The 7980-nt window shown below is 44.7% G+C and overlaps 1 pseudogene; it reads left to right on the forward strand.

The window, feature by feature from the left end:
- The first annotated feature begins 34 nt into the window (after positions 1-34).
- On the forward strand, positions 35-2686 carry LOC135608222 (probable histone H2A variant 3; annotated as a pseudogene).
- Positions 2687-7980: the final 5294 nt, after the last annotated feature.

Consider the following 7980-nt stretch of genomic DNA (forward strand, 5'->3'; position numbering starts at 1 on the left):
ACGATATTTGAAATGGTTTTTTCTCCGTAGATGATTAAGAGCAGAGGCATGCAAACTTGGAGAAACCCGACCAGTGCAGGTTCACACCCTAACTGGATCCGAAATGAGATAAGCTTTCGGATCGGTCATGGGCCTCGATAGACCCGCAACCGTCGAGTTGGATCTCCGCGTTTGGGCTGAAGGAAGCAAGATGGGCCGGATGGGTTTCTACGTCAGCGAACGACTCATCGAGGCTATTTTCGTCATTACAACGTGGCTCAACCCAACCGTGTCCTTCGGTCCCTCTATTTTATTCCACGCGTGGAGGTCGTTAAGGGTATTTTCGTAAACTAAGCTTCGATCCAAATTGCCAATACCACCCTCCTCTTCATCTCTTATCCCCAGCTACGCCCCTCGCCGCGCACGAAGCCCCTCCTCCGTCCCCTGTTCTCTTCCTCCGCTTCGCCCTTGAGAGAAGGAAGCGAGAGAAGAAGAAAGAGGTAGACTTCCCGTACTCTCGGCCTCGCGAATCGATTAGGGTAGATTGGCCCCCCAGATTTCGATCGCTCCCTCCCTCTTGGCTGCGTGATTTAGGGTTTTTGCGGTTCCAGTGCTCCACCACTGTTTTTGTGTGGGTGTTTATTCGTGAACGGGGTTTTCTCGGTGAATTTAGGGTTCCAGGTGCCTTTTTCGTAAGCTTGTTGCTTTTGGATTGGGATTTTCATTGATGCAGTCTTGGGTTTTAGGCAGTCGAGAGATATGGCGGGAAAGGGAGGGAAGGGGCTCCTTGCGACGAAGACGACGGCGGCAAACAAGGACAAGGACAAGAAGAAGCCGGTGTCCCGCTCTGCCCGTGCCGGTTTGCAGGTGCGATCGGTTGATCTCCCCCCTACTCCCTCTCCCTCTCTCTCTAAGTGTTTCTAGGCCCATTAAGCTACCTAAAAACTTAGGACCTCGGGCTATTTATCGTTCTGTTCGAATCAAAACTGTTTCTTTGACTTCATTCTGCCTGTGGTTGGGTTAAGCAAGATCTAAATTCTCTGTATTAACATTTTTGTTAGATGGGTTAAACAGGTTTGTAGTTCTTATCATGAAATTTTCTGTTGCTGGTAATGCTGTACGGTAGTAGGATGTATGCTGTTGAGGGAAATTGTCGTCGACGTCCACGAACGGCCTGCCATGGACGAAGACTTCATCCATGCGGCCGGCACAGCGAGACAGCCCCCAAACGGCCTGCCTTAGACTTTTGTCCACGTGGGCAGACATGCGAGGGCGACCTGGATCTCTCTTCTTCTATGACAGCTTTCATGTGATGCTTGTACGTCGGATGATGATTGATCGTTAATATATTTACCATTAGCCATTAATGTTTTTCTTATCATATGCTTCTTTTAGGGGCGTGCTTTCGAGCTAATTTTTTATTGTTTGGTCAAATACTTTGATGAGTGCTGAGAGCTAATGATGCATTTCTTTTTGTACTTAGATGATAGCAACAGATGGGAAATAGTGAAGTTGAATGAATCATTCCAAATTGTTTAACTTTAATAGGGAGCTTTCAAAGTGTCATCCCCAGAACTGGAAAGGCTTTGTCGTCGATCCGATTTCATACATGTTATAGTGACCTCACTTTCATAACAAATTTATCGTACCCTTTTAATGACGAACTGCATTCATGTTAATTTGTGTACAGTTTAGTGACTACATACATTATACCTGTTTCATTTGAAGGCTGTTTCTACCTATTTGAAGATGGAGATTAGTTTGAATGCCATGCATCTTATTCTTACACAGCAATATCGCCTTGTAAAATAGATCTTGCTTATGCATCTTAAGCATAAGATGAAGATTAGTTTGAATGGCACAGCATCTTATGCTTACATAGCACGGCCTATTGCAATCGGCCATGTGTTTTATGAGGTGATCATCGTGTGGGGTTGATGAAACTTGTAAGTGAAAGAGTTGCCTTTGAGGAAATGGGGAAAAGAAGCCTTTTAATGTTTAGTATTTGTTTGGATTTGCCATCGGCATTTGTTAATGTTGTTTATGTTGCTTTTTTGTTGTTGTTGTGCTCATGGTATGTGTAGTTCCCTGTTGGTCGAATTCATCGGCAACTGAAGTTAAGGATTCAAGCAAATGGTCGTGTCGGAGCAACCGCAGCTGTGTACTCAGCAGCAATATTGGAGTACTTAACAGCGTAAGTGTTGGAGCTTGCCGGCAACGCTAGCAAGGATCTCAAGGTAAAGCGTATCTCGCCGCGCCACCTTCAGCTAGCCATTCGGGGGGATGAGGAGCTTGATACCCTCATTAAGGGCACCATCGCTGGTGGTGGAGTCATCCCCCACATCCACAAGTCCCTCATTAACAAGTCTTCCAAAGAGTGATTATGCCATTTCTGTTGGTTCACTGTGAAGCTGTGGTGAGTGGTTTATTCGAACCAATTCGATTGTGCTAACTTTTCTTAACATCAGTTCTCACGAAGCTATCTTCAGAATTCTGGTTCGAGTGCTGCTTCATGTACGAGGGCGAGAGGTGTGTGCGCGTAAAGATGTGCACCTCATCCAAATGGGTCTTGCATTTCTCTTGCTTTCCCTGTTGATCTGAAACTGAATGATGGTGATATGCTTCTTGTTTTGTGTTGTATTTGCAGATGCTTGATCTGTGTTGTTGATTGATCTCTCTTTGTTGTCATCTGTAGGCTCTCTTTTTATTCGGTCGTTTTTGGTATAGCATTGCAAATTTTAGTGTCCATTAGAAAGATGAAGTCAGTAACACCCAACTGATCAAGAGCTCAAGAACTCTACCTTGATACTTACTTTGTACTAACTTAGGTATCGCAAGGATGAAATCAGTAACACCAGCTCTATCAAACCTTGACACTTTGGCTCTAATTCGGCATCCCGGCTCATGTCGGATTTACTTTTGTGTCGGGCCTAGTCGTTTGTGGAGTGCAACTCTTCATTGTCTGGTGGAGATCATCTCTGACCCAAGAAACCGGGAGCCTTTCATTTCATGGCGGATGGTCTGCACCTGCAGAGTACCTACCTAAGATTCCTCATTTGAAACCCAGGAGGGAGGGAGGGAACTGGTGGCACTCAGCTGTAAGTTTCGAGGACGAAGGTGCCAAATGATGGGCGAGGAGGAAAGTTCTGGGACCATCCTGCTCGGCTACAATCCAAGCCATGAAGCTTTTCGAGGTGCAAGAGACTTGCAGCAGAGGAGAGTGCATTGTTCCATCCGTGCTGTTCATCTTGTCCCCGTCGCCAGTAACTCCCACCATCAAGTCCGATTCATGTCATCTGCACAATCAACTCATCTCCTCCGTCGATAAAGATCCTAAGATCCTAATGCAACAGTGCACATGAATCGTTGGGAGTGAGCTGCCAATGCGAACCAGCACTTCCTATCAGTATCACCACAGGCTGACAGTTCTCTTCCAAAACTTGTACTCCCCAACTCAACCATCAAATCTCCATTTCATGCAACCCAACACATTTACCTTCCTCTCCTCTCCCCCCCCCCCCCCCCCCCCTTCCTTCCTCTTTGCACAATTTCCATTGCCTGATATCCAGCAATAATATTGGACAGTGGCCAGGATACATGAGACGCTCAGCAACTGGAATTTATTTGGAACTCTCCACCCTAACTTGCCTTTTCAAGTATGCATATTATCTGGTAGATACTGAACATGGAATCATAGTATGGGATCAGATATGTTTTTGCCCAAGTTGGCTAGTGGTAGCAGTATCAGTGCAAGGGATCTCATGGATGATGATGATGCTCTTGTTATCCTAAACAACTACCAAATTTCTGCATCACCCAATATTTGTCTCGAGAGACATGAGCTTGGTAGGGATGATGGCCTGGCAAATTAAGAGGAGGAAGATGCAATGACCTTCAGTTTCTGCAGACTGCATCTCCTCCCTCCCTCCCCCACCCGCCCGCCCCCCGACCTGATACCTTACTGGAATCAGCTGACAAGAGGACCTACAGCACAAGAAATCATAGCTGGTGACAATTGCCAGTTCATCTTGTGAGGCACATTCATTTAAACTTGCACTGCACTTTGAAGGCCTGCCGGGAGACCGAGTAATGCACACACATTCATCCACACAGTCAAGTGTGCATACACACACAGAAGAATTAATTTATACTGGTTAGGTGGATTTGACATCAGCATCATAATTACCAGCACATGAGGGAGTGCTTAAACTGTGCTTCAGCAGCCTCTATTATTCCCTGCGTTCTGACTGCCTCTCAATGGAAACTTTGTTCTCTGCCACCCTCTTATCCACAAACCCAAGAAGGGCCATGTGAGGTGGGCACCCCTCCCCATGGAAAATAAGATTAGAATGGCTTCAATCTTTGGTTTGCAAGGGAGAGAGAGAGAGAGAGAGAGAGAGAGAGAGGGGGGGGGAGAGAGAGAAGGCCACCACCCATGGCCCCACCCTCTCCATTCAAAGGGGCTGATGCAATCGTGGGACCTTTGGCTCCTTATGTTTACCATATCCTTTGTTCTCATTGGTTGTCCCAAGACAAAGAGCCCTGTGATCACTGTGACCACAGCAGGGATTGCAGGGTGGGGAGGTACATGACCTGGCCCTTACTCCAATGGCAGTCATATGCTGTTGTTTCCTTCTAGGCCACCTTCAAAAGATTCCATCCTCATTATCTCCCAATGCCACACTGTGCATCTCTCTAACACATGGCTGTCTCTTGAAGTGATGGATTCTCTGGCTGTTGGCTGCTTAGGATGATGAGAAAATTGGTCTTCAAATGGGTTTTGGAAGGTAAATGACTCCTCTTAGCTACAGCAACCAGTTGGATACACAGACGAGGTTTGGTGCAGTATCTTCTTGTGTTGGCTGTACAAGGGTCACAATACTCACGACGGCTGTACTAAGCTGTCTTGGTTATGGTACTTGAGATGAAAGGCTGTTGGCTTTGTTTGAGTCTTACCAGGTACGTACGTAGTCTACAAAATGGTCTACAAGGAACTTACCCAATCATGATGAGAAGGTTTTGGGCTCTGCAGGAAGCCTAGAAAGAGATGTTGTAGACCAGCCAATAAGTCTGCAAGAATGGAGTTCAATCATTCCATTCATTACTGACAAAGATGAAGACAACCATTCTTTGTTACGGCATGTTATTAGATCACCAAAGAAACCCTAGACCTAGCTGTAGCCCAATGGCCTCTCATGCTGCAGTATTCCAATGCAAATCTAACTAGCTCAATCACAAACCCCCCACCCTTCCACGTTCATCATGATTGAAACACCAACTCTATGAGTCTCACACAACGCCAAGAGATCAACCATAATAAATGGAAAAGAGCGTCTCGGGGGAATTGATAAGAAAGATAAACAAATGGAGGCACTCCTCTCCTTGCAGTGCCATCCGTTTCATCATTAGTTTATGCTAGGGTACAATGGAATGTGAGAGTGCAGTGAGAGGGGGGAGGGAAGAAGATGCAGAGAATGTGGGCGGTGAAAGAACATGGGAGTGCACTGCATTGCCCATGGGAACTTGTGAAGGGGCATCTCTCCGTCCCCCTACCCGTTATTTTAAGGGCACCAACCTTTCCCTTCACCCGGTAGGGATCAGATGGCTAGGGTTCATCTGGGGCCTAAGGCTGGGGCACGTTGGTGCGTGCATGCATGCATGTGGGTGTGGGGATCGACGAAAAGGCACACGGCAGCAAAAAGCCATGCATGCTTTCTGCAACCGTTCATGTGTGCGGGACATATAAAGGAGAAGCGACGTGACACATAGCAAGAGGAGTAGCGACAGGTGGATAAAGAAAAGGTGAGAGCTCAAATGAACGGAGACGAAGAAAGGGTTACAGCTAGCTTCTTCTCTTGTTTGTATGTGCTGGGAGATGAGGCTCTCGCGACATGGAAAGGTGGGTGTGTCAGTTGTCATGTCCATTTGGGGTTCACCATGAGGTGACCGATACATCTAAAACAGAGGCCTCTGGCTATGCAATAGGCCTAAGCAAAGAATGTATAATGTGTTGTTGCATAAGCGTCGCGACTGGAAATGTAGACAGAAGCATCAAAGGAGCAGTGTGTTGTGTCGTGAAGAATGAATGCATCGCATCACTGTGGATAAGTAAGCGGACTCTGAACGACAGTCTTCCACTGATGGCTTGATGTAGTCGAGAAGATTAGGTGAATTAATTTTCCTTGTTTCCTTCACTATTTCTTTGAGCGAAGAAAAAGTGTTTTCTAGTCCAAGATTGATCGATTGATGGACGATTTTTGGAATCTAGCAACTGATATCTCTTGCCCATATCCTTTGTCCCCAATCACATACTTGTTGTATGATGGTTCAACTACAGGCTTTTCAGTGATAACCAATTGGATTCTTCACAGCCATACTTGAACCCATTGCGAATCATTCAGCTCATCTCAAATAATTCTCTCGGCTGGGGATCAGCACACCATGTCATTTTCACAACTTTCTTTTAATATCTTTTGAGTGAAAGCAACTCGATCACCCATTTACTCATTCAATTCAATAAACTATTGAGTAAATGCAGTGAGTTTCCTTGATCTATCCATTGTCTCAAAAAAATATATATAAATTTAAATATACTTAGTATTATACTACAATGATAAAAATATTCCTTTGCAACTTAGGATAGTAAGACTTGATAGTATTTAGTATCTCTATATTTAAAGATATAATTATATATATTGATCCTCTCACATGAGCTACTAACTAATATGCTAATTATATATATGATATAAAAAATAGATCGATTTAATATCACTCTTCGATTCGAATTAGCAAAGACAATGTCTCCTTACATAATATGGATTCCAAACATTCATGATATATGTGAATGAGTCGAATTATTTATCTTTCGATCTATTAGAGAACTATCTCTCCAGATATTATCAAAACTATTTTACTAAAGATATTTTTGTTATTACTTCCGTGCACCGACTTTGGAGTTCGAATCACCAAAATTGCACCAAGGTGTTAAAAATTTCCTACTTTTTATGTTATCCATCATATTGATTATATTGCATATGAAATAAGAAGGTCTTAAGACTTTAGTATCCAATCAAATGAAAAACTATAAGTACCTTTGCTGCTAAAGGTATTGAAATCTAATCCTATCTTCACTATTTATCTTATGCAAAGACTATATATACTCACACAGCAACTTCACGGTTAACACATCCTAGGATGGTCCCAAACCAGTCAATCAATGGGCCAATTTGTACCAGTCCCAATCCATATCTTGTGTCACTAACGCCTACTCTTTGGAATCTATTGACATCTCATGTGCTTTGATGTCATATTAGTTAGCTATTCATGGAATAGGAGATTCCTTTTTTCTCACTTGATTCTCCAACCCACGAGACTTGTGCCACATGGCACTTTAATCAACTCCAACTCCCCTTAACGCCTAACGCCGTTGGTATCTTTTCATTCTCCGTGCTACTGCTGGTCACGGGGCGTTATATAACGGGGAGTTGGAGAAAACGCTGGTGTGGTCACCGAGGGAATACTTGCAATCGGTGAGACAGCGACAGTCGCCGAGATAGCCGACGCGTTCCCTTTTCCCGGGTCACGTGGTGCGGTAACGGGACGCTGGATCTCGTGACGCGCGTTAATGTGACCTACAACCGTCTCTAATGACGCTGTAATCTTGTTTAAGAGATACTAAATTAATTTGTAATCTATTTTTTAATTAGTATATAATAGTTGTGGTTGTTGCAAACGAGGATATGGTCAGTAAACGTTACTGCCTGCCTCGAAGTGGTGAGTGAGTAGGACCGGCGAGGGCGGAGGGAGTCTCGACTCGTCGTGACGCGGTCAAACTCACCCGGAACTCGAAAGGCGTAAACGGGCGCACAAAATCTAAATGCGCCGTGGGAACGCCTTGGTCATTGTGGGAGAAGGACTGGGGCAATAGAGTCATTTTGCCGCCTGCCTATCCACTTTAAAAGCTCTTTAGCGGGAGTCGCGATGAATGAATGCAGCGCACAA

The sequence above is a fragment of the Musa acuminata genome, chromosome BXJ2-3 (assembly GCF_036884655.1).
Source record: "Musa acuminata AAA Group cultivar baxijiao chromosome BXJ2-3, Cavendish_Baxijiao_AAA, whole genome shotgun sequence".
In the NCBI taxonomy this organism is placed as follows: domain Eukaryota; kingdom Viridiplantae; phylum Streptophyta; class Magnoliopsida; order Zingiberales; family Musaceae; genus Musa; species Musa acuminata.